This window comes from Falco peregrinus, chromosome 21, assembly GCF_023634155.1.
Source record: "Falco peregrinus isolate bFalPer1 chromosome 21, bFalPer1.pri, whole genome shotgun sequence".
NCBI classification, from domain to species: domain Eukaryota; kingdom Metazoa; phylum Chordata; class Aves; order Falconiformes; family Falconidae; genus Falco; species Falco peregrinus.
In genome coordinates, this window is record NC_073742.1 from 303154 (window position 1) to 326151 (window position 22998).

General features: G+C 46.0%; 2 pseudogenes; both read left to right on the forward strand.

Moving 5' to 3' along the window:
- Positions 1-555: 555 nt before the first annotated feature.
- Positions 556-1278, forward strand: LOC129782937 (NADH-ubiquinone oxidoreductase chain 2-like; annotated as a pseudogene).
- Positions 1279-20948: 19670 nt separating this feature from the next.
- LOC129782972 (NADH-ubiquinone oxidoreductase chain 2-like) lies at positions 20949-21828 on the forward strand (annotated as a pseudogene).
- Positions 21829-22998: the final 1170 nt, after the last annotated feature.

Genomic DNA, 22998 nt, shown 5'->3' on the forward strand with positions numbered 1-22998 from the left:
TAAGAGCTCCAGCGTTTCGATGGAAAAAAAGAGTGACTTCGCTTAGCTTGTGCAATACGGTCTGGCAGTACTTGAACTGGTCACGGCAATAGGTCAGCTCGTCGATTGCCTTCTGCAAGAAAACCAGGTAGCGAGGTATGAGACCTAATATGCATAACAAAATAAGGCGCAGATCGAGAGTCCAAAAGGAAAATAAGTTCCTGTAACAGGGTAAAGGGTTGTGAATGCGAAACACTCCGCAGCACAGAAGCTTCAGCTCGTGGAACAATACCTGCAACATAAGCAGAATCAGTAACAAGGTGGAGCGGTACATTCCATTCTCGGAAAACACGAACAACTGCATTCAGTTCTCCTGTTTGAGGTGAACCGGAGACCGTCTCTATGTCCGAATCCCATTGTCTCCGTTGAAAACCTTAGGAAGACAGGAATTGAACCTGCACAGAAGAGATCAAAGCGCTCCATACTCCCCTTATATTACTTCCCAGTAGGGTCAGCTAAACAAAAGCTATCGGGCCCATACCCCGAAAATGATGGTTTAACCTCTTCCTCTACTAAATGAGCCCCGTCACAAAACTAACGTTCTCCTTAAGCCTTCTACTAGGAACAACCATCACAATTTCAAGCAACCACTGACTGCTAGCCTGGCCTGGCCTAGAAATCAACACCCTTGCCATTATCCCCTTCCTTTCAAAATCACACCACCCTCGAGCTATGGAAGCTGCAATCAAATACTTTCTCGTCCAAGCAACCGCCTCCGCATTAATCCTCTTCTCAAGCACAATCAACGCACAGTTCACCGGACAATGAGACATTCCGCGACTAAGCCACCCAACAGCCTCCCTACTACTAACTACAGCAGTCGCAATAAAACTAGGCCTAGTACCCTTTCACTTCTGATGTCCAGAGGTCATACGAGGCTCACCTATAACCACTGCCCTACTCGTCTCTACATGAATAAAACTCCCCCCACTCACTCTTCTTTTCTTAACTGCCCCCTCACTGAACCCACTCCTACTGACAACCGTGGCCATTGCATCCGCAGCCATCGGAGGGCCAACAGGACTCAACCAAACACAAATCCGAAAAGTCCTAGCTTTCTCATCGATCGCCCACCTAGGCTGAATAACCATCATCCTCATATACAACCCCAAGCTAACATTAATAACCTTCTACCTATACTCCTTAAGAACCGCCTCCATTTTCTTAGCCCTCAACACAACCAACTCCTCAAAACTATCCACAATAATAACCTCCTGAACAAAAATACCATCACTAAACGCATCCTTGACGCTAGCACTACTATCCCTAGCCGGCCTGCCCCCACTCACTGGCTTTTTACCAAAATGACTCATTATCCAGGAACTAACTAAGCAAGAGATATCAACCGCAGCCATAATTATTTCAATACTCTCCCTACTAGGTTTATTTTTCTACCTACGCCTTGCATATTGCTCCACAATCACACTCCCACCAAACACTACAAGCTTCATAAAACAATGATACAATAACAAATCCACAGGCACACCAATTGCTACCTTAATTTCTCTGTCAGTCCTCCTTCTCCCCCCTTCTCCCGCAATCCTGACCGTTACCTAAGAAACTTAGGATCCCCTGCCTACCAAACCGAAGGCCTTCAAAGCCTTAACTAAGAGTTAAATCCTCTTAGTTTCTGCCACCACCACTAAGGCCCGCAGGACACTAAACCTGCACCATCTAAATGCAACGCAGATACTCTAATGCAGCTAGGGCCTCCACGATAAGCCTAGACAGACGGGCCTCGATCCCATAAACTTCTAATTAACAGCTAGACGCTCAAACCAACGAGCTTCTGTCTACCAGACTCCGGCACACTCTCAGCGTACATCAATGAGTTTGCAACTCAACATGAACTTCACCACAGAGTCGATAAGAAGAGGAATTCAACCTCTGTAAAAAGGACTACAGCCTAACGCCTAAACACTCAGCCATCTGACCCGTGACCTTCATCAACCGATGACTAGTTTCAACAAACCACAATGACATCGGCACCCTATAGCTACTCTTCGGAGCATGGGCAGGCATAGCCGAGTACCGCCCTCAGCCTCCTTATTCGAGCAGAACTTGGCCAACCAGGAACTCTCCTAGGAGACGACCAAATCTACAATGTCATCATCACCGCCCATGCCTTCGTAAGAATCTTCTTCACAGTTATAGCCATTATAATCGAAGGGTTTGGAAACTGACTAGTCCCCCTTATAATTGGAGCCCCAGACATAGCATTCCCCCGCATAAACAACATCAGTTTCTGAACTACTTCCTCCGTCCTTCCTACTGCTCCTAGCGTCCTCCACAGTAGAAGCTGGAGTCGGAACAGGATGAACCATATACCCGCCCCTAGCAGGCAACCTAGCCCATGCTGGCGCCTCAGTAGACCTAGCCATCTTCTCCCTACACCTCGCAGGTGTGTCTTCCATCTTAGGGGCCATCAACTTTAACACAACAGCCATTAACATAACCCCCCCTGCCTTATCGCAATATCCAACTCCCCTATTCGTATGATCCGTACTCCTATTGCCCTCACTTCCAGTCCTGGCCGCCGGCATCACCATACTACTGACCGACCGAAACCTAAACACTACATTCTTTGACCCCGCTGGAGGGGGAGACCCCATTCTCTACCAGCACCTGTTCTGATTCTTTGGCCACCAGGAAGTTTACATCTTAATCCTTCCCGGCTTTGGAATCATCTCACATGTTGTAACGTATTACGCAGGCAAAAAAGAACCATTCGGCTACATAGGAATAGTCTGAGCTATACTATCGATTGGATTCCTGGGCTTTGTCGTATGAGCCCACCACATATTCACTGTCGAATAGACGTAGACAGCCGAGCATACTTCATCTCCGCCACTATAATCATCGCCATCCCATCCGGCATTCAGGTATTCAGCTGACTAGCCACACCACACGGAGGCACCATCAAATGAGATCCACCGATACTGTGAGCCTTGGGCTTCATCTTCCTCTTCACACTTGCCAATGAGGTGTCGGTGGAATTGGTGGTCAGCCTTGATTACTGCGTAATCCATCCCGTGGATCTAAAAAGAATTTTATATATATATAATATTGTACGCACATACATACATATATATATTATATAGGGCCAGGTAGGACAGGCCACCGCTTCTGTCTCGTGCCCTAAGTAACTGCCTACTGCCAGTATTGGCACTGACTCACCAGCGGTCAGCTACAAGCACTTCTGCTCTTAAGCAGAGCACAAGCATTCCTCTGCTTTGAGAAGAGAGCATTGTGCTCATGAAACTCTGAAAAGACTGACTTCTATGCCTCTCCAGCTATAACCAAGAGAATCCTTCCTTCTCCGCACCAAAAAAATTAATGCTGACTTTTCAAGGATGCTATGGATGAGGTTCATAACCAAGGGGTGTCATCCACCTGGCCACACAATTTGTCTCCTGCAAGTTCGATTAAGCATGCCAAGACATCCTATGGATGTGACAAACACCTCATCACCTCTGCTCTGTTGCCCCTTCTTCCCCCAGTTTCTTACTGGAACTAGTAACTCCAGCTCACCAGTTCCTTGAGCATGGCTTCAATCGGTTCCTGAGCCACATGCACATCTTCTGTAGGTCCTTCCAAAGTGATGTTATCCTGTGGTGAGCAGCCTCACAGTTTGCCCTCTTGCCTGTGATAACAATTGTCGCCGAGTTGCTGTTCTTTGCTGGGAGATCAATTTTGGTGTTGCTTTCTTTACGGATCTGCCACAAAGGAAAAAAAAAAAAATCATCTCAGAAGCGTCCCATGTCAGAAGAAAAACCCTCGCAGGCTATATTGGACACCACCAATGGGCAGGAGAGAGCATCCAGTGGGATTTTGCTGCAGGCAGTGATCATCACGAGCACTTGAGTTAGGAGCAATATCTCACCTTCTTGATGTTGGCACCTCCTTTCCCTACGATGTTCTTGTGGAACTGTTTGCAGATGGGGACAGAAATAGGAAAGCTGTTTTCAACCTAAGGGAGAAAGGAAGGGAGAACTGAAGATTACACTGTCGTGGCAAGGGAGGCCCGACTTCAGGAACTCTGATAAACGAGCTTTTGAAAAGAGGCTTAGACCCAAGGAAGTTCTCTATACGAGGGACTTGTAAGACTAAACAAAGGCAAGGACGTTCCCCTATAGCCTTCCCATAACAGGTACTACCCCCTGCCTCCATTCAGCCAAAACAGCATCGACAGCTCCCTCCTCTTGAGGTGTTTTAGCTCTACCCAAGCCAGTAGAGCTCTGCTTTGCCCCAGGGTTATCCAGGCACGTAGGAGGGAAGTGCAGGCAGAAGACCTCCTTACCAGGTCTGCCACCGTCTTTTGCATGTACTCGGTGCACTTCTCCACCTCGTTTTTGGGACCTCGGAGTTGGACGATGTCACTCTTGTGTGCAGGGTCTGGGAAGTTGATGATAACCTGCAGGAGCGGTCATTTATAGTTAGCTCAAGCAAAAGCAAGAACCCTTGTGTCAGACACATGCAAAGGTTGGGGGGATCCTACACATGCCCTTTTCCCATTCAGAAAAGGGGAACCGTGTTAGCGGCCTCTGGCTAAAAGAACTATCTTCTCAGGCACTTGTGCTACAGAGCCACTAAAGTTACGACTTCTGTGATGACAGGCCTACTACCCATGTAGGAAATAACCCCTCTGGATTCCTCCTCTCCTACCAAGCCTTACCTCTGGGAATTGCTCCCGGATTTCCCAGACCCGCTCAGCCTTCTGCCCAGTGATGGTCCGGTGGAATTTCTGCTCAACGATTAGGTCCGCAGCGTGTTGATTTTCCTGACGGGAACAGAGGGCACACTGAGTGTTCAGCCGGAGAGCCATCTACTTTGACTTAGCGGTTTGCTGCCCGACGGTTTACTTGCCAGCACTGTCCCTCTTTTCTCCAGACCAAATTCACTCTGCGTTGACAGAGAAGGGCTACCCGAGGGAAGAGGGGAAGACATTTGTGAAGAGGAACTTGCACTTGTCATGAGATCCAAGTGCTCCGTGGGCAAGGGGCACACACTCGCACCAGAAGGTTACAAGGGAACACGAGAGCCCAAACCCTGCAGTCTCCCAAACATCACGTCCTACCCACTCACCATACGGGAAGCGAATTCCAGCAGCTCTTTCTTGGCCTGTGGGACCCCCTGTGGGCCTCCTTCAATTCTGATCGGGTTGCTCTTCTCGTTGTCCGGGGGAATGCGCACAGACACCTTGTACAGATCCTCCATCCTGTTAACTTCGAGGCAAGGACTGTGGTGACGCCGTCTGCTAGGCAAAGACCTGGAAGCAAGGCACCTTGATTATCACTGCTCAGAGGCTGTTGAAGAAGTAAAGCCGCCTCTGGGAAGAGCTCGGTGGGGTAGGGTTGAGCCAGGGGAAATTGCCTCTTCCCCCTGGAGTTCAGCGAGAGCAGACCTGTGCCACACGAGAGCCTGTCCAAGTAAATACCGTGGCATCTACAGAGCCCATTGTTCCCTTGTCAGAGCCAGGCGTGTTTCTTCCCCAAACAGTATCACATTTAGAGCAGAGGATAATCGTTCCTTTCTACCCCAAACTCTTGGCTGGGGACACGTTGCAGTGCTATCAAACTAGCAGACCGCAACAAGGCTTTAGCGTTGGCCATATTCTACTGCCGGTGCTGTAGCACCTTCCTCCAGAGGCCAGACCACACTGCTCCTCCTCCAGCTGACACCCTCTCCCACAAGCCACAGGGCTATTTAACCCCTTAGCGGGAACCAGCTACACCTGCACATCGTCCATGTCAATCAACCCACTGCCTCTGAGGCAAGGCCACAGCTGCGTGTTATCAATGCTAATCAACCCACCGCCTTCATTCCTCTACAGGGAGAAGCTCACCAAGCACATTTCCACCACCCACAACTGGCTGCTAAAATGTCATTCGCACAGAGCAACGTGTGGAAAAAAAAAAAAAAAAAAAAATCCTCCAGGACACATCAAAGTAATTCCACTACTGTTCAGGCTCCCAAGGTACTTTCACCCGTTAAAGCCATCGCAAGGCCTGACGGCCCATTTCTCTCCTTGTACCACCACCACTCCAGAAAAGCAGAGGAAATGTGATGGAGACAGCACACTGGGTGAGCTACAGAGCCCCTGATACCATCTCCTAAACACGAAGAGTGTGAGCATGGGAAGGACTAGAAAGGCACTCCACTTACCGTTTAGCTGCTTTCTTGCCAATGAGGTGTCGGTGGAATTGGTGGTCAGCCTTGATTATTGCGTAATCCGTCCCGTGGATCTAAAAAGAATTATATTTTTTATATCTATCTATATATGTATGTATGTACATTATTTTATATTAGAATATATAGGGCCAGGTAGGACAGGCCACCGCTTCTGTCTCGTGCCCTAAGTAACTGCCTACTGCCAGTATTGGCACTGACTCACCAGCGGTCAGCTACAAGCACTTCTGCTCTTCAGCAGAGCACAAGCATTCCTCTGCTTTGAGAAGAGAGCATTGTGCTCATGAAACATTGAAAAGACTGACTTCTATGCCTCTCCAGCTATAACCAAGAGAATCCTTCCTTCTCCGCACCAAAAAAATTAATGCTGACTTTTCAAGGATGCTATGGATGAGGTTCATAACCAAGGGGTGTCATCCACCTGGCCACACAATTTGTCTCCTGCAAGTTCGATTAAGCATGCCAAGACATCCTATGGATGTGACAAACACCTCATCACCTCTGCTCTGTTGCCCCTTCTTCCCCCAGTTTCTTACTGGAACTAGTAACTCCAGCTCACCAGTTCCTTGAGCATGGCTTCAATCGGTTCCTGAGCCACATGCACATCTTCTGTAGGTCCTTCCAAAGTGATGTTATCCTGTGGCGAGCAGCCTCACAGTTTGCCCTCTTGCCTGTGATAACAATTGTCGCCGAGTTGCTGTTCTTTGCTGGGAGATCAATTTTGGTGTTGCTTTCTTTACGGATCTGCCACAAAGGAAAAAAAAAAAAAATCATCTCAGAAGCGTCCCATGTCAGAAGAAAAACCCTCGCAGGCTATATTGGACACCACCAATGGGCAGGAGAGAGCATCCAGTGGGATTTTGCTGCAGGCAGTGATCATCACGAGCACTTGAGTTAGGAGCAATATCTCACCTTCTTGATGTTGGCACCTCCTTTCCCTACGATGTTCTTGTGGAACTGTTTGCAGATGGGGACAGAAATAGGAAAGCTGTTTTCAACCTAAGGGAGAAAGGAAGGGAGAACTGAAGATTACACTGTCGTGGCAAGGGAGGCCCGACTTCAGGAACTCTGATAAACGAGCTTTTGAAAAGAGGCTTAGACCCAAGGAAGTTCTCTATACGAGGGACTTGTAAGACTAAACAAAGGCAAGGACGTTCCCCTATAGCCTTCCCATAACAGGTACTACCCCCTGCCTCCATTCAGCCAAAACAGCATCGACAGCTCCCTCCTCTTGAGGTGTTTTAGCTCTACCCAAGCCAGTAGAGCTCTGCTTTGCCCCAGGGTTATCCAGGCACGTAGGAGGGAAGTGCAGGCAGAAGACCTCCTTACCAGGTCTGCCACCGTCTTTTGCATGTACTCGGTGCACTTCTCCACCTCGTTTTTGGGACCTCGGAGTTGGACGATGTCACTCTTGTGTGCAGGGTCTGGGAAGTTGATGATAACCTGCAGGAGCGGTCATTTATAGTTAGCTCAAGCAAAAGCAAGAACCCTTGTGTCAGACACATGCAAAGGTTGGGGGGATCCTACACATGCCCTTTTCCCATTCAGAAAAGGGGAACCGTGTTAGCGGCCTCTGGCTAAAAGAACTATCTTCTCAGACACTTGCGCTACAGAGCCACTAAAGTTACGACTTCTGTGATGACAGGCCTACTACCCATGTAGGAAATAACCCCTCTGGATTCCTCCTCTCCTACCAAGCCTTACCTCTGGGAATTGCTCCCGGATTTCCCAGACCCGCTCAGCCTTCTGCCCAGTGATGGTCCGGTGGAATTTCTGCTCAACGATTAGGTCCGCAGCGTGTTGATTTTCCTGACGGGAACAGAGGGCACACTGAGTGTTCAGCCGGAGAGCCATCTACTTTGACTTAGCGGTTTGCTGCCCGACGGTTTACTTGCCAGCACTGTCCCTCTTTTCTCCAGACCAAATTCACTCTGCGTTGACAGAGAAGGGCTACCCGAGGGAAGAGGGGAAGACATTTGTGAAGAGGAACTTGCACTTGTCATGAGATCCAAGTGCTCCGTGGGCAAGGGGCACACACTCGCACCAGAAGGTTACAAGGGAACACGAGAGCCCAAACCCTGCAGTCTCCCAAACATCACGTCCTACCCACTCACCATACGGGAAGCGAGTTCCAGCAGCTCTTTCTTGGCCTCTGGGACCCCCTGTGGGTCTCCTTCAATTCTGATCGGGTTGCTCTTCTCGTTGTCCGGGGGAATGCGCACAGACACCTTGTACAGATCCTTCATCCTGTTCACTTCGAGGCAAGGACTGTGGTGACGCCGTCTGCTAGGCAAAGACCTGGAAGCAAGGCACCTTGATTATCACTGCTCAGAGGCTGTTGAAGAAGGAAAGCCGCCTCTGGGAAGGGCTCAGTGGGGTAGGGTTGAGCCAGGGGAAATTGCCTCTTCCCCCTGGAGTTCAGCGAGAGCAGACCTGTGCCACACGAGAGCCTGTCCAAGTAAATATACCGTGGCATCTACAGAGCCCATTGTTCCCTTGTCAGAGCGAGGCGTGTTTCTTCCCTGTTATAAATTGAGACCACAACGGATCATAATCCAATTAAAATTTTATTAATTACAGCAAGTAGAATATGAGCAAAACCAGCGCTGGACGACAGGGGAGTCTGCGCTCCGCCAACTGCCGTCCTGAGCAGTTCAAACAGTCCCTTTTTATACATCTTTACTCCCGTGTTCATGAGGTAGTGGAGGTACTCTGCGCATGCTTCAGTTGTTGTTAGGGGGTCGTTTTCTGCCTTCTGGTGGTCGTTGAGGCCGAAGTAAGAAGTCTTCCTCCTTTGTCCCATAGTTGACCCCTCACTCATATGTCCTTATATGGGGTAGTTTGTCCTGTTTCTGTCGGTTCCTGGACATCTGGTGGTTATCTTATCTTGCACAAGCGGTACCTTGTGGCTGTTTATATCTTTTGCTGTCTGTCCTTTACATTGGGCCTAACATAAATCTTTATAAACAATACCCTAGTCCATAGTTTCTCACACTGTCTGACCTTTACATTGGGCTTAACATAAATCTTAATAAACAATACCCTAGTCCATAGTTTCTCACAATCCCCCCTTTTTCTTTTTATCCTATTATTGTTTATTAGACGCTACTTTCATTCTCGGCACTGCGAACAAACCTTTTTCCACTATCCCAACATTTATCATAACACTCACAAGGTAATACCTCACAATTACAATAGGCATAGTTCTCACGTGGCATAATGCATTCGCAACAATCTTCATCCTCATTAATCGATACACTCTTATACTTTGCCCCAGCCCTCGTAGTTAAAATAAGCAATTGAGCTATGTCAAACCGTTCTTTAATAAAATGTAAAATATAGCGTAATATACAAGGCCCAAATATCAGTCCTAGAATCAACATAATAAGTGGTCCTGCTAAAGCAGACAACAAAGTGGTTAGCCAAGGTGAGATATTAAACCAGTTTTCATACCATGACCTGCCCGCCTCAAGACTCTTTTTACGTTGTTCCAACCTTTTCCGGAGTTCAGACATGGCATCCAGGACTACTCCCGTATGGTCAGCAAAAGAACAACGTTCCTCTTTGAGAGCTACACATAACCCTCCTTCTTTTAAGAACAATAGATCTAATCCTCTTCTATTTTGCAGCACTACTTCTGATAAAGACTTCACTGAAGTGGCTAAATTTTTAATAGATTGTTCTATTCTTGTTAAATCCTCATCTACAGCCATCTGCAAACTTTGTAATTCCTGACCTTTTACTAGGGAGGCTATGCCTGTACCTGCTCCAACTCCGCCCGCTATCAGCAGTGTAGCTAGGGTTACCACTGTAATTGGCTCTCGTTTTTGCCTATTCAGGTCTCCTTCAAAGTGGCGTAACACCTCCTCAGAGGTGTGATAGATCAGACGAGGAACAATAATCACCTGTACGCAAAACTGAGATTGATTAAACACGTTTAGGGATAGGCAAGGCGTTACTCCGAAGCCTGAACAAACCCATTTAGCTCCTGGTGTCGGGATAGCCCATTTGTCATTTTGATTCTTGTGTTTCTTTATGTTAGCTTTAGTGATTGTTTGATTACACAAGGGCTGATATTGTTCGGGCACTGTACCTATACATTTTCCTTGACCTGTTACCAATTGAATAGTAATTCCTTGCGTATGGTTCCTCTGGTCATCCCACGGGCATTCTTGTGGGTTTGAACCACTAGACCATTGAATCCTATCTGGTATTCCGATTGCCTCAAAATATGGTGGTCTAACATTGTAACATAACCAGCATTCCTTAGTTAAATTTGGTTTGCTTTCATTAAGGGTATGATAAGAGGCTTGCATTAAATCCCATAAGGGGTCTTTAGACTCTGACACTCCTGAATCCCTAACTAAAGAGAACTCAGTCACCGTGTCATTAGTTGTTTTATCTGTTACTGATAGGGAGTTTGGACGAGTGGTTGTAACACTTGTGGGGACAATCTTTTTCTTAGGGAAAGTGGGTGAATTCAATACTTTATTCGGCCCAACAGGGAGTGAATCATATGGTATTTTAATTTTTCTTATGAGAAAGTGCCCTCCCCAATCTTTAGGAATTCCTGCATAGACACGTATTCCCCATGTTCGTCCTACTAACATGTTCGTCTTCTAGGGGATGCAATACTTGAAATTTGATGTGGGTACAGACTTTTTTGTTACGTGGAGCTACATAATCCACGTCGCGCAGACCTGTAAGATCTACACCCGTTTGTTCAGGTACACATCCGTTCGGAGTCCAGGTTGCTTTTATATATTTATCAGGAGCCTTTACTGTCCAGCCCGAGGCTATTGTCTCACATCCCCAATAACCACAATAATAGTGTCCGGGATAATTACAGTAAGGCTGTCCAGAGGCCGGGCATAAATAAAATGGAGGTCCTTTTTCACAAGGTATTGGTACTAAATTACAAAGTTTCACTACAAATTCAGGTGGCCCTGGGTTGCTAAAAGTGGCTATTGTTTTCGTTCCTTCCCAAGATATTAGTTCCCACTTAAATGGTTCATGTGGGTTTCCCCCTTTTGCTTGGGTTATTATCAATAGCACAATTAATGGTATACCAGGAAAAAGGGTGTTTGTTAATTTTGTTAATTTAAGTATATTCTTACCAGTCCTGGGGAAGTTCGGCCATGGCTGCTTTTGCATCCCATTTTTCTGGCTCTTTTCTCCACGGTTTGTTTCTCCTCTGCCTCGCCCGTCGACTCGGTTGCTTCGAGCCACGGGGTGTACCATCTTCTCGGCAGCAAGGGAATTCTTCAGGAGAATAGCTGTTGCGGGCTTTTTGCCTGTTTACATAGGCTTCCTACTTCGCAGCTTTAATTAATGGGGCCAAGCAAGACACGGTTAGTACTTCCCTCCTGCACTTTATAGCCAAGATTTCAGCTACAAAGGGGACTGGTTCGGTGGAGTGGTAACAATAATATTGAGGGTTTATTCCTTTGGCAAAAATTTCCCACCACTCATGGGATTCTCGAATAATTTCTTGTTTAGACTCTAATTGTTTTAATTTCCACTCCGTAAGAGTTCTTTGAATTTTCCAACACTGTGTGCAAACTCCTATTGGAGGGTATCCATATTCACAGTGTGTCCACCATTTATTCTGGCATACCTTACACCTGAAACAAGCAAATGGATAACAATTGCAGTTCAAATTATTACATCTAATTCATATATCTAGAGTGCATACATTATTTGCATCAGCATATCTTCTTATACTTGATATTGTGTGGTTGCATAAGTTTAGCAATTTCCTTCAACACACTTTGTACGCTTCCATATATAATAGATAAAAAAAGAAACAATTATAGCAAATATAAACAACAATACACACTTTATACCAAAAGGTAATGCGGCAAAATAATCAAATAAAGTCTCTATCATTACGTTATCTTTTCAGGGTTATCTTGGTGTCACCTGGAGTACTGATTACTTTCCAGTGGGGTCTCGTCACTGGGCCTTTAATGCGACTAGCATGAGTCCATCCACGCTCAGCAGTCCGGACAGCCGTTTCTGTTGTAAGCAGAACAAGATAAGGTCCCTCCCAATTGGGTTTTAGGGTTTCTTCTTTCCACGTTTTAACCAATACCCGGTCCCCAGGTTTAAGAGTATGAATTTTTAAGTCCAACGGTGGTCGTTGTACAATCAGTCCATGTTCCCAAAGCTTGTTACGATGTTCTGCTAATCGTGAAACGTATTCATTAATCACACGGTCTCGAATTAAAACATTTGTTTGTGGACTTTCAATTCTATAGGACATTCCAGACACCATTTCAAACGCTGATATTCCTACATCTGCTCGGAGTCTGGTTCTGAGAATTAATAGCGCCATGGGTAGGCACTTAATCCATGATAATTTGGTTTCTATCATTAATTTAGTCAAAATAGTTTTGATTTCTCCATTCATCCTTTCAACTTTTCCCGAACTTTGTGGATGCCATGGCGTATGGTATTCCCACTTAATACCCAAGCTTTCTGTTAGATCTCTAACAATTTTTGACACAAAGTGTGTTCCTCTGTCCGAGTCGATTACTTCAGGTACTCCATATCGAGGTATAATGTGTTCAAGTAACACTTTAGTAACTTGGTTAGCAGTTGCCTTGGAGGTAGGAAAAGCCTCAACATAATGTGTTAAATGATCCACCATTACTAATAAATATTTCTAACGCCCTACCCTGGGTAGTTCAGTAAAATCCACTTGTATGTGTGAGAAAGGTCTGTATGCTGGGGAACGTCCTCCAAGAGGCTTTTGTCTCATGTTGTTTCGATTAACCTTTTGACAGGTCTCGCAGGCTGCCGTGACTGTCTTTGCTATGTTATATACGCCTATACAGGCAAACTGTTGATTGAAATGATCAACTAACGCCTGGGTTCCCCAGTGTGTTTTACTATGTATTTTTGAAAATATTTCAAGTGCTATGCCCTTCGGCAAAACTTCTCTCCCATCTGGCAATATGTACTTACCATCCTGTTCCTTAGCTCCCATTTGTTCTAGTTTTTCCTTTTCTGCAGACTCAAAACTCAAATTTTTACTAACAGGTATTTGTTGTATAGTTAAAATCGTACTATAATTGCCTGCCACTCGTTTTGCTTCTGTATCAGCTGCATTATTTCCCCTAACTTGGTAACTTGTACCTCGCTGGTGTCCCTTTATATGTACAACTGCTATTTTATTCGGCATTTTTAATGCCCCCAGAACTCGCCGAATTAATTCCGGGTGTATCAGTTCTTTTCCCTGTGAGTTAACGAATCCTCTGTCTTCCCATATTTTCCCCAAAGTGTGCACTACTCCGAACGCATAGCGTGAGTCTGTATATATAGTTCCATCCTTTCCCTTCAGTGACACTAATGCTTTCCACAATGCATACAGCTCACAGGCTTGAGCCGACCAGCTGGCACTCAGGGGGCCTGATTCTATTGTCTTAAATTCTCTTTTTTCCAACTTAACGATGGCATATCCGGACAATCGTTTACCTTCCACTATTCGTGATGACCCATCTGTAAATAATACTTCTCCGCATTGTAGTTCTTCTTCTTCTAAGTCTGGCCTAATGCGTGTCTGCTGTTCAATTGCTTGAAAACAATTGTGCAATAGTTCATTACCTTCTCCTGGGTACAAAAATTCAGCGGGGTTAACTGCTCCAATAGTTTTCAAAGATAGTTTAGGGGATTCTATAAGTATTCCCTCATACTTTAATAATCGGCTATCTGTAAGCCATTTTTCTGCTTTTTGTTGTAACACTCCCCTGATATTATGAGGCGCATATAAGACAACTTCTCCATTAAAGGTAATGCGATTCGTTTCCTCAAGTAATAAGGCAGCAGCAACAATGATTTGTAAACAACTCGGCCAACCCCTGCTCACAGGGTCCAACAGCTTTGATAAGTATGCCACCGGTTTCTTTTGTCCGGCCCATTCCTGAGTTAATACTCCGAATGCCGTTCCTTCATATATGTTAACAAATAAATGGAATGGCCGCTTTAAATCTGGTAGGCTTAAAACCGGTGCTTGGCTTAGCTCCCTTTTGAGACTGGCAAACTGCTCTTGATCCTGAGGGGTCCACTTGGGCATTTTGTCTTTAGACAGTTGTTCATATAAGAATTTAACTTTAAAGCTGTAGTTCTCTATCCATTGCCTACAATACCCAAATAGCCCTAATGCCTGCCGAATTTGCCTCTTAGTGACAGGCATAGGTAATTCCAGAATTCCTTTAATGCGCTCTGGATCCAATATCTTCTTGCCGTTAAACAAATAACGCCCCAAATATTTCACTTTTTCCTCCACAAATTGTAACTTTTCTTGTGATACCCGTAGTCCCTTTTGTGCAAGAAAGTTTAGGAGCCGAATGCTTTCTTTTCTTACATCCTCCTTATTATTTCCTGCTATGAGCAGATCATCTACATACTGTAACAGCACGTTTCCCGTTTGTACCTGGTATTCTTTTAAGAGCTCTTCCAGGGCCTGTCCAAACAGATTAGGGGACTCAGTGAACCCTTGAGGAAGCACGGTCCATCTCAATTGCTGTTTACGGCCTGTCTCTATGTCTTCCCATTCAAAGGCAAAATAATCACGGCATTCTTCTGCCAGTGGACAGGCCCAAAAGGCATCCTTTAAATCAGCCACACTATACCAGGAGTTATGGGGTCCTAGCTTGCTTAGCAGTGTGTATGGATTTGCTACTACAGGGAACCGGGCGATAGTTCTTTTGTTTATTTCCCTTAGATCATGTACGAGCTGATATTTCCCATTTGGTTTCTTCACAGGCAGAATGGGGGTGTTAAAGGGTGACATACAAGGCTCTAAGATTCCTTGTGCTAACAATCGATCGATTTCTGGTTTTAATCCCCTCCGTCCTTCTAGGGATATGGGATATTGCCTTACCCTCACAGGTATGTGGGGTTCGGAAATTTGAATTTTAATCGGTGGGATTTCCAGTCTACTAATTGTGTCTGGAGAGTACCAGACATCAGGGTTAATTTGTTTTTGATCATCCACGGTCAAAGGATAAGCAGACACTGTTAGCTCTTGATTTTTCACTTTAATTTCTAATTGCAATTCAACAATTAAATCTCGTCCTAACAGATTAAATTCTGCTTCAGGGACGAGCAAGAGTTCACCCATTCCAAATTTATTTTCAGTTTCGAATACCACATTTTTGATTTTGCTTACTTTAAAGGGTTCTCCTTTTGCCCCAATTACTTGTACTTTTTCAGGGGAAACTTTACATCCCTCAGGTATTTGCTTAATAGTTGATTTCTCAGCCCCAGTGTCTACTAAAAAGGTGAACTCTTGTTTATGGGGACCTATTTTTAATTTTATCAAGGGCTCATGATGACTCCGGTCCCCTAAGATATAGAGCCCCTGACTCTCCTATTCCGTTTTCAATATTTCCTCATCCCTGATCCTTTCTCTGCAATTCTGTTTTATATGTCCCCTTTTTCCACAGTAAAAACAACATCTCTGTTCCTTCTTTACTACTACGTTCCCTTGTTTCATTCCAGCAGATCTGTGTTCACCAGTTTGCCCTTTGCGATCCTCTCTGACTGCTGCTACCATCATTTTTACTTGTCGCTTGCTGCTCTCTTCTTCCCGCCTTACGTAGACTTTCTGAGCTTCCCTCAATAATTCATCCAACCCTCTATTCTGCCAGTCTTCTAACTTTTCAATCTTCTTTCTGATATCTTCCCGTGATTTTGCCACAGACTGAGTTTTGAGGAGCGCTTGCCCTAAAGGGTCGTCTGGATTTACCCCAGAGTACAGCTGAAGGGCTTTCCTCAGTCGTTCCAGCCACTCAGTAGGGCTTTCATCTTTCTTTTGCATTTCATTAAATGCTTTATTGATATTCTGGCCACGGGGTACTGCTTCCCTAATCCCCTGGATTACTATAGTTCTCAGGTCCTGCATATGAGTTCTATGCACTGGATCCTGATTATCCCAATTAGGTCTTTGGAGTGGCCATTTCATATCTGCTTGGGGTCCCTGGGCATGCTGAGCATCCCACAGTCTCATTCCTGCTCGTCTAATCATATCTCTTTCCTCGGTAGTAAATAATTGACCAAGGATAGATTGCATCTCATCCCAAGTATAAAGGTTTGGTCCCAAAAATGGATTTAATCTTTCTGCCACTCCGAGTGGGTCTTCAATTAAGTTTCCCATCTCGGTTCTTTTAAAATCTCGTAGGTCAGCCGAGTTTAGGGGTACGGAAATATATCCGATCACAGGTTGAGGTCCCCCCATGGGTATTTCCCTTAGGGGGTACATTTGAGCTGCCCCTTTCTGACTTCTAGTTATGCGTCTAGGAAGAGGGGGAGACCCTTGTTCCGACTCTGGTGGGGGAGTGGGCGCTCTGGGGACCTCTGCGGGAGCAGGAGGAGGAATGTAAGGAGGGGGGGTTAGAAGGGTTTCGTCCAACTCTTCCTGCTTTTTCTTTTGTTTAGTTTTCATTTCATTCAGTGGGTAAAGTCTAGCTCCCGGTCTTTCTAGCCACACTTCCGCATATCGACTCTCCTCCGGGTTAAGGGGTTTTTTATTATTAACCCAGAGGTTTAATTGCTGTCTTACCCAATCTTCTTCTGACCCATAGACTGGCCAAAAGACATTTTTAGAAATCTTCTTCCCTCCCCATATCTTAGTACAATATTCTATCATCTTCTGCTTATCTTTCCCTAGGGTTCCAAGGAAATATCTCCAATTGTCTAAGATATATGCCAGAGGGGTATTCTTAGGTACAGTGGGTACCCTTCCCATGGGAGTCGAAGGCTTGCTGCCCTTCGCCCCCATCTTCTGGAATATCCACAAACATACACTCACTCGCTCCCCTTGTTCCTGGCCCAGTCCCTCGCGGGAGATGGGAAACGCAGTACTTAAGAGTCCGCACTCGCTTGGTTCAGTATATCGAACCTCTCACTCGTTATATCCCAGGAAACCCAATCCCGCCCGAACGGCAAACCCGCGAACAAATTCGCAATATACTTACGCGTCCTGCGTCTTCGTCCGGACTCCCGTGCACAGAATTTTTATGGGATTTTACCGGTTTCTCCTTTGCTCATTATTCTAGAATTTAGGTTCGTCGGTAAGGTTGGAGTAAGCTGTTGGTCGCGGGGCCGCGAAATGTCGCGGGGCGCCTCCCCGGAGGACCAAAGCCCACCGTTCCTTATCAGAGTCACAGCACCAGAAATTGTTATAAATTGAGACCACAACGGATCATAATCCAATTAAAATTTTATTAATTACAGCAAGTAGAATATGAGCAAAACCAGCGCTGGACGACAGGGGAGCCTGCGCTCCGCCAACTGCCGTCCTGAGCAGTTCAAACAGTCCCTTTTTATACATCTTTACTCCCGTGTTCATGAGGTAGTGGAGGTACTCTGCGCATGCTTCAGTTGTTGTTAGGGGGTCGTTTTCTGCCTTCTGGTGGTCGTTGAGGCCGAAGTAAGAAGTCTTCCTCCTTTGTCCCATAGTTGACCCCTCACTCATATGTCCTTATATGGGGTAGTTTGTCCTGTTTCTGTCGGTTCCTGGACATCTGGTGGTTATCTTATCTTGCACAAGCGGTACCTTGTGGCTGTTTATATCTTTTGCTGTCTGACCTTTACATTGGGCCTAACATAAATCTTTATAAACAATACCCTAGTCCATAGTTTCTCACACTGTCTGACCTTTACATTGGGCTTAACATAAATCTTAATAAACAATACCCTAGTCCATAGTTTCTCACATTCCCCAAACAGTATCACATTTAGAGCAGAGGATAATCGTTCCTTTCTACCCCAAACTCTTGGCTGGGGACACGTTGCAGTGCTATCAAACTAGCAGACCGCAACAAGGCTTTAGCGTTGGCCATATTCTACTGCCGGTGCTGTAGCACCTTCCTCCAGAGGCCAGACCACACTGCTCCTCCTCCAGCTGACACCCTCTCCCACAAGCCACAGGGCTATTTAACCCCTTAGCGGGAACCAGCTACACCTGCACATCGTCCATGTCAATCAACCCACTGCCTCTGAGGCAAGGCCACAGCTGCGTGTTATCAATGCTAATCAACCCACCACCTTCATTCCTCTACAGGGAGAAGCTCACCAAGCACATTTCCACCACCCACAACTGGCTGCTAAAATGTCATTCGCACAGAGCAACGTGTGGAAAAAAAAAAAAAAAAATTCCTCCAGGACACATCAAAGTAATTCCACTACTGTTCAGGCTCCCAAGGTACTTTCACCCGTTAAAGCCATCGCAAGGCCTGACGGCCCATTTCTCTCCTTGTTCCAACACCACTCCAGAAAAGCAGAGGAAATGTGATGGAGACAGCACACGGGGTGAGCTACAGAGCCCCTGATGCCATCTACTAAACACGAAGAGTGTGAGCATGGGAAGGACTAGAAAGGCACTCCACTTACCGTTTAGCTGCTTTCTTGCCAATGAGGTGTCGGTGGAATTGGTGGTCAGCCTTGGTTATTGCGTAATCCGTCCCGTGGATCTAAAAAGAATTATATCTTTTATATCTATCTATATATGTATGTATGTACATTATTTTATATTATAATATATAGGGCCAGGTAGGACAGGCCACCGCTTCTGTCTCGTGCCCTAAGTAACTGCCTACTGCCAGTATTGGCACTGACTCACCAGCGGTCAGCTACAAGCACTTCTGCTCTTCAGCAGAGCACAAGCATTCCTCTGCTTTGAGAAGAGAGCATTGTGCTCATGAAACATTGAAAAGACTGACTTCTATGCCTCTCCAGCTATAACCAAGAGAATCCTTCCTTCTCCGCACCAAAAAAATTAATGCTGACTTTTCAAGGATGCTATGGATGAGGTTCATAACCAAGGGGCGTCATCCACCTGGCCACACAATTTGTCTCCTGCAAGTTCGATTAAGCATGCCAAGACATCCTATGGATGTGACAAACACCTCATCACCTCTGCTCTGTTGCCCCTTCTTCCCCCAGCTCCTGTTCTCCTTCATAATACCTAGTTGTTCTCTCATTATGAATCCTCCCTTCCCCTTATCAGTGTCAATGGAATCATCGTTCCATGGACAATGAGTCGTCCCGTTCCCCCGCTTGGTCCGAGAGTATTACCTCTGTTCAGTGGCTTGATCCAGGGTGATAGTGCTCGTTCTAGGTGCTGTAAAAAGCGAAATCTATATCCTATGTCCTGATTTTGGGTAGCTAACATTAATGCAAAACAGTAATCCTCACACAGTTTTTATTTCATTCTGTAGCGTCGGTGTCGGTATCAGCTGCCTGCGGTAAAGGTTCACGGAAAGGTCTTACATTCTTCGCTGGGATCCATCTAGGTCCTTTTCCTGTAGAGACACAAGCATAACCTTTTCCCCGTGTAACAAGAGGATATGGTCCCATAATTTTACCTGTTTCTGCATCTCGGACCGATACCGGGGCTTTAACCCGTGCCTCGACGGAGGTAGCTGCAGTGAAACGTCGACCTATCGGTGGGCCGTTATCTATTCAAGAACAATTCAAAAAATTAAAAACATACAACGCTTTCTGTAACCGTTCCTCGGGAATAGCCATGCCCATTCCCCCTTTTTGTTGTTGTCATAAACGTTTCAGAGACCGATGAGACCCTTCAATGAGAGATCGACCGGTGGGGGAATGAGCAATGCCGGTAATATGAGTTCTACCCCATAGGGCAAAAGAGGTTTTTACAGTTGTTGAAACGTAAAGATAACGACCGATAACGGTCCAGCTTAAGGGGATACCTAAAGCAGCAAAAGCACGCATTAAATGTCTACGAACAGCTCGTGCCTTTTCTCCTGTGTGACACGAGGCAAACAAGGCACCTGAAAATGTATCAATGGAAGAGTGGATATATTTAAGGCTACCAAATTCAGAATCATGCGTGACATCTGTTTGCCATAACGGTAGGCTTTGTAATCCTCTAGGATTAACTCCTGCAGCAACTGATGGGAAAGAATGTTTTTGACAATCGGGACAGACAGCAATAATACTTGATGCTTGTTGAGCAGCAAGGCCAAACTGTCGCTTAAGAGCTCCGGCGTTTCGATGGAAAAAAAGAGTGACTTCGCTTAGCTTGTGCAATACGGTCTGGCAGTACTTGAACTGGTCACGGCAATAGGTCAGCTCGTCGATTGCCTTCTGCAAGAAAACCAGGTAGCGAGGTATGAGACCTAATATGCATAACAAAATAAGGCGCAGATCGAGAGTCCAAAAGGAAAATAAGTTCCTGTAACAGGGTAAAGGGTTGTGAATGCGAAACACTCCGCAGCACAGAAGCTTCAGCTCGTGGAACAATACCTGCAACATAAGCAGAATCAGTAACAAGGTGGAGCGGTACATTCCATTCTCGGAAAACACGAACAACTGCATTCAGTTCTCCTGTTTGAGGTGAACCGGAGACCGTCTCTATGTCCGAATCCCATTGTCTCCGTTGAAAACCTTAGGAAGACAGGAATTGAACCTGCACAGAAGAGATCAAAGCGCTCCATACTCCCCTTATATTACTTCCCAGTAGGGTCAGCTAAACAAAAGCTATCGGGCCCATACCCCGAAAATGATGGTTTAACCTCTTCCTCTACTAAATGAGCCCCGTCACAAAACTAACGTTCTCCTTAAGCCTTCTACTAGGAACAACCATCACAATTTCAAGCAACCACGGACTGCTAGCCTGGCCTGGCCTAGAAATCAACACCCTTGCCATTATCCCCTTCCTTTCAAAATCACACCACCCTCGAGCTATGGAAGCTGCAATCAAATACTTTCTCGTCCAAGCAACCGCCTCCGCATTAATCCTCTTCTCAAGCACAATCAACGCACAGTTCACCGGACAATGAGACATTCCGCGACTAAGCCACCCAACAGCCTCCCTACTACTAACTACAGCAGTCGCAATAAAACTAGGCCTAGTACCCTTTCACTTCTGATGTCCAGAGGTCATACGAGGCTCACCTATAACCACTGCCCTACTCGTCTCTACATGAATAAAAGTCCCCCCACTCACTCTTCTTAACTGCCCCCTCACTGAACCCACTCCTACTGACAACCGTGGCCATTGCATCCGCAGCCATCGGAGGGCGAACAGGACTCAACCAAACACAAATCCGAAAAGTCCTAGCTTTCTCATCGATCGCCCACCTAGGCTGAATAACCATCATCCTCATATACAACCCCAAGCTAACATTAATAACCTTCTACCCATACTCCTTAAGAACCGCCTCCATTTTCTTAGCCCTCAACACAACCAACTCCTCAAAACTATCCACAATAATAACCTCCTGAACAAAAATACCATCACTAAACGCATCCTTGACGCTAGCACTACTATCCCTAGCCGGCCTGCCCCCACTCACTGGCTTTTTACCAAAATGACTCATTATCCAGGAACTAACTAAGCAAGAGATATCAACCGCAGCCATAATTATTTCAATACTCTCCCTACTAGGTTTATTTTTCTACCTACGCCTTGCATATTGCTCCACAATCACACTCCCACCAAACACTACAAGCTTCATAAAACAATGATACAATAACAAATCCACAGGCACACCAATTGCTACCTTAATTTCTCTGTCAGTCCTCCTTCTCCCCCCTTCTCCCGCAATCCTGACCGTTACCTAAGAAACTTAGGATCCCCTGCCTACCAAACCGAAGGCCTTCAAAGCCTTAACTAAGAGTTAAATCCTCTTAGTTTCTGCCCACACCACTAAGGCCCGCAGGACACTAAACCTGCACCATCTAAATGCAACTCAGATACTCTAATGCAGCTAGGGCCTCCACGATAAGCCTAGACAGACGGGCCTCGATCCCATAAACTTCTAATTAACAGCTAGACGCTCAAACCAACGAGCTTCTGTCTACCAGACTCCGGCACACTCTCAGCGTACATCAATGAGTTTGCAACTCAACATGAACTTCACCACAGAGTCGATAAGAAGAGGAATTCAACCTCTGTAAAAAGGACTACAGCCTAACGCCTAAACACTCAGCCATCTGACCCGTGACCTTCATCAACCGATGACTATTTTCAACAAACCACAATGACATCGGCACCCTATAGCTACTCTTCGGAGCATGGGCAGGCATAGCCGAGTACCGCCCTCAGCCTCCTTATTCGAGCAGAACTTGGCCAACCAGGAACTCTCCTAGGAGACGACCAAATCTACAATGTCATCATCACCGCCCATGCCTTCGTAAGAATCTTCTTCACAGTTATAGCCATTATAATCGAAGGGTTTGGAAACTGACTAGTCCCCCTTATAATTGGAGCCCCAGACATAGCATTCCCCCGCATAAACAACATCAGTTTCTGAACTACTTCCTCCGTCCTTCCTACTGCTCCTAGCGTCCTCCACAGTAGAAGCTGGAGTCGGAACAGGATGAACCATATACCCGCCCCTAGCAGGCAACCTAGCCCATGCTGGCGCCTCAGTAGACCTAGCCATCTTCTCCCTACACCTCGCAGGTGTGTCTTCCATCTTAGGGGCCATCAACTTTAACACAACAGCCATTAACATAACCCCCCCTGCCTTATCGCAATATCCAACTCCCCTATTCGTATGATCCGTACTCCTATTGCCCTCACTTCCAGTCCTGGCCGCCGGCATCACCATACTACTGACCGACCGAAACCTAAACACTACATTCTTTGACCCCGCTGGAGGGGGAGACCCCATTCTCTACCAGCACCTGTTCTGATTCTTTGGCCACCAGGAAGTTTACATCTTAATCCTTCCCGGCTTTGGAATCATCTCACATGTTGTAACGTATTACGCAGGCAAAAAAGAACCA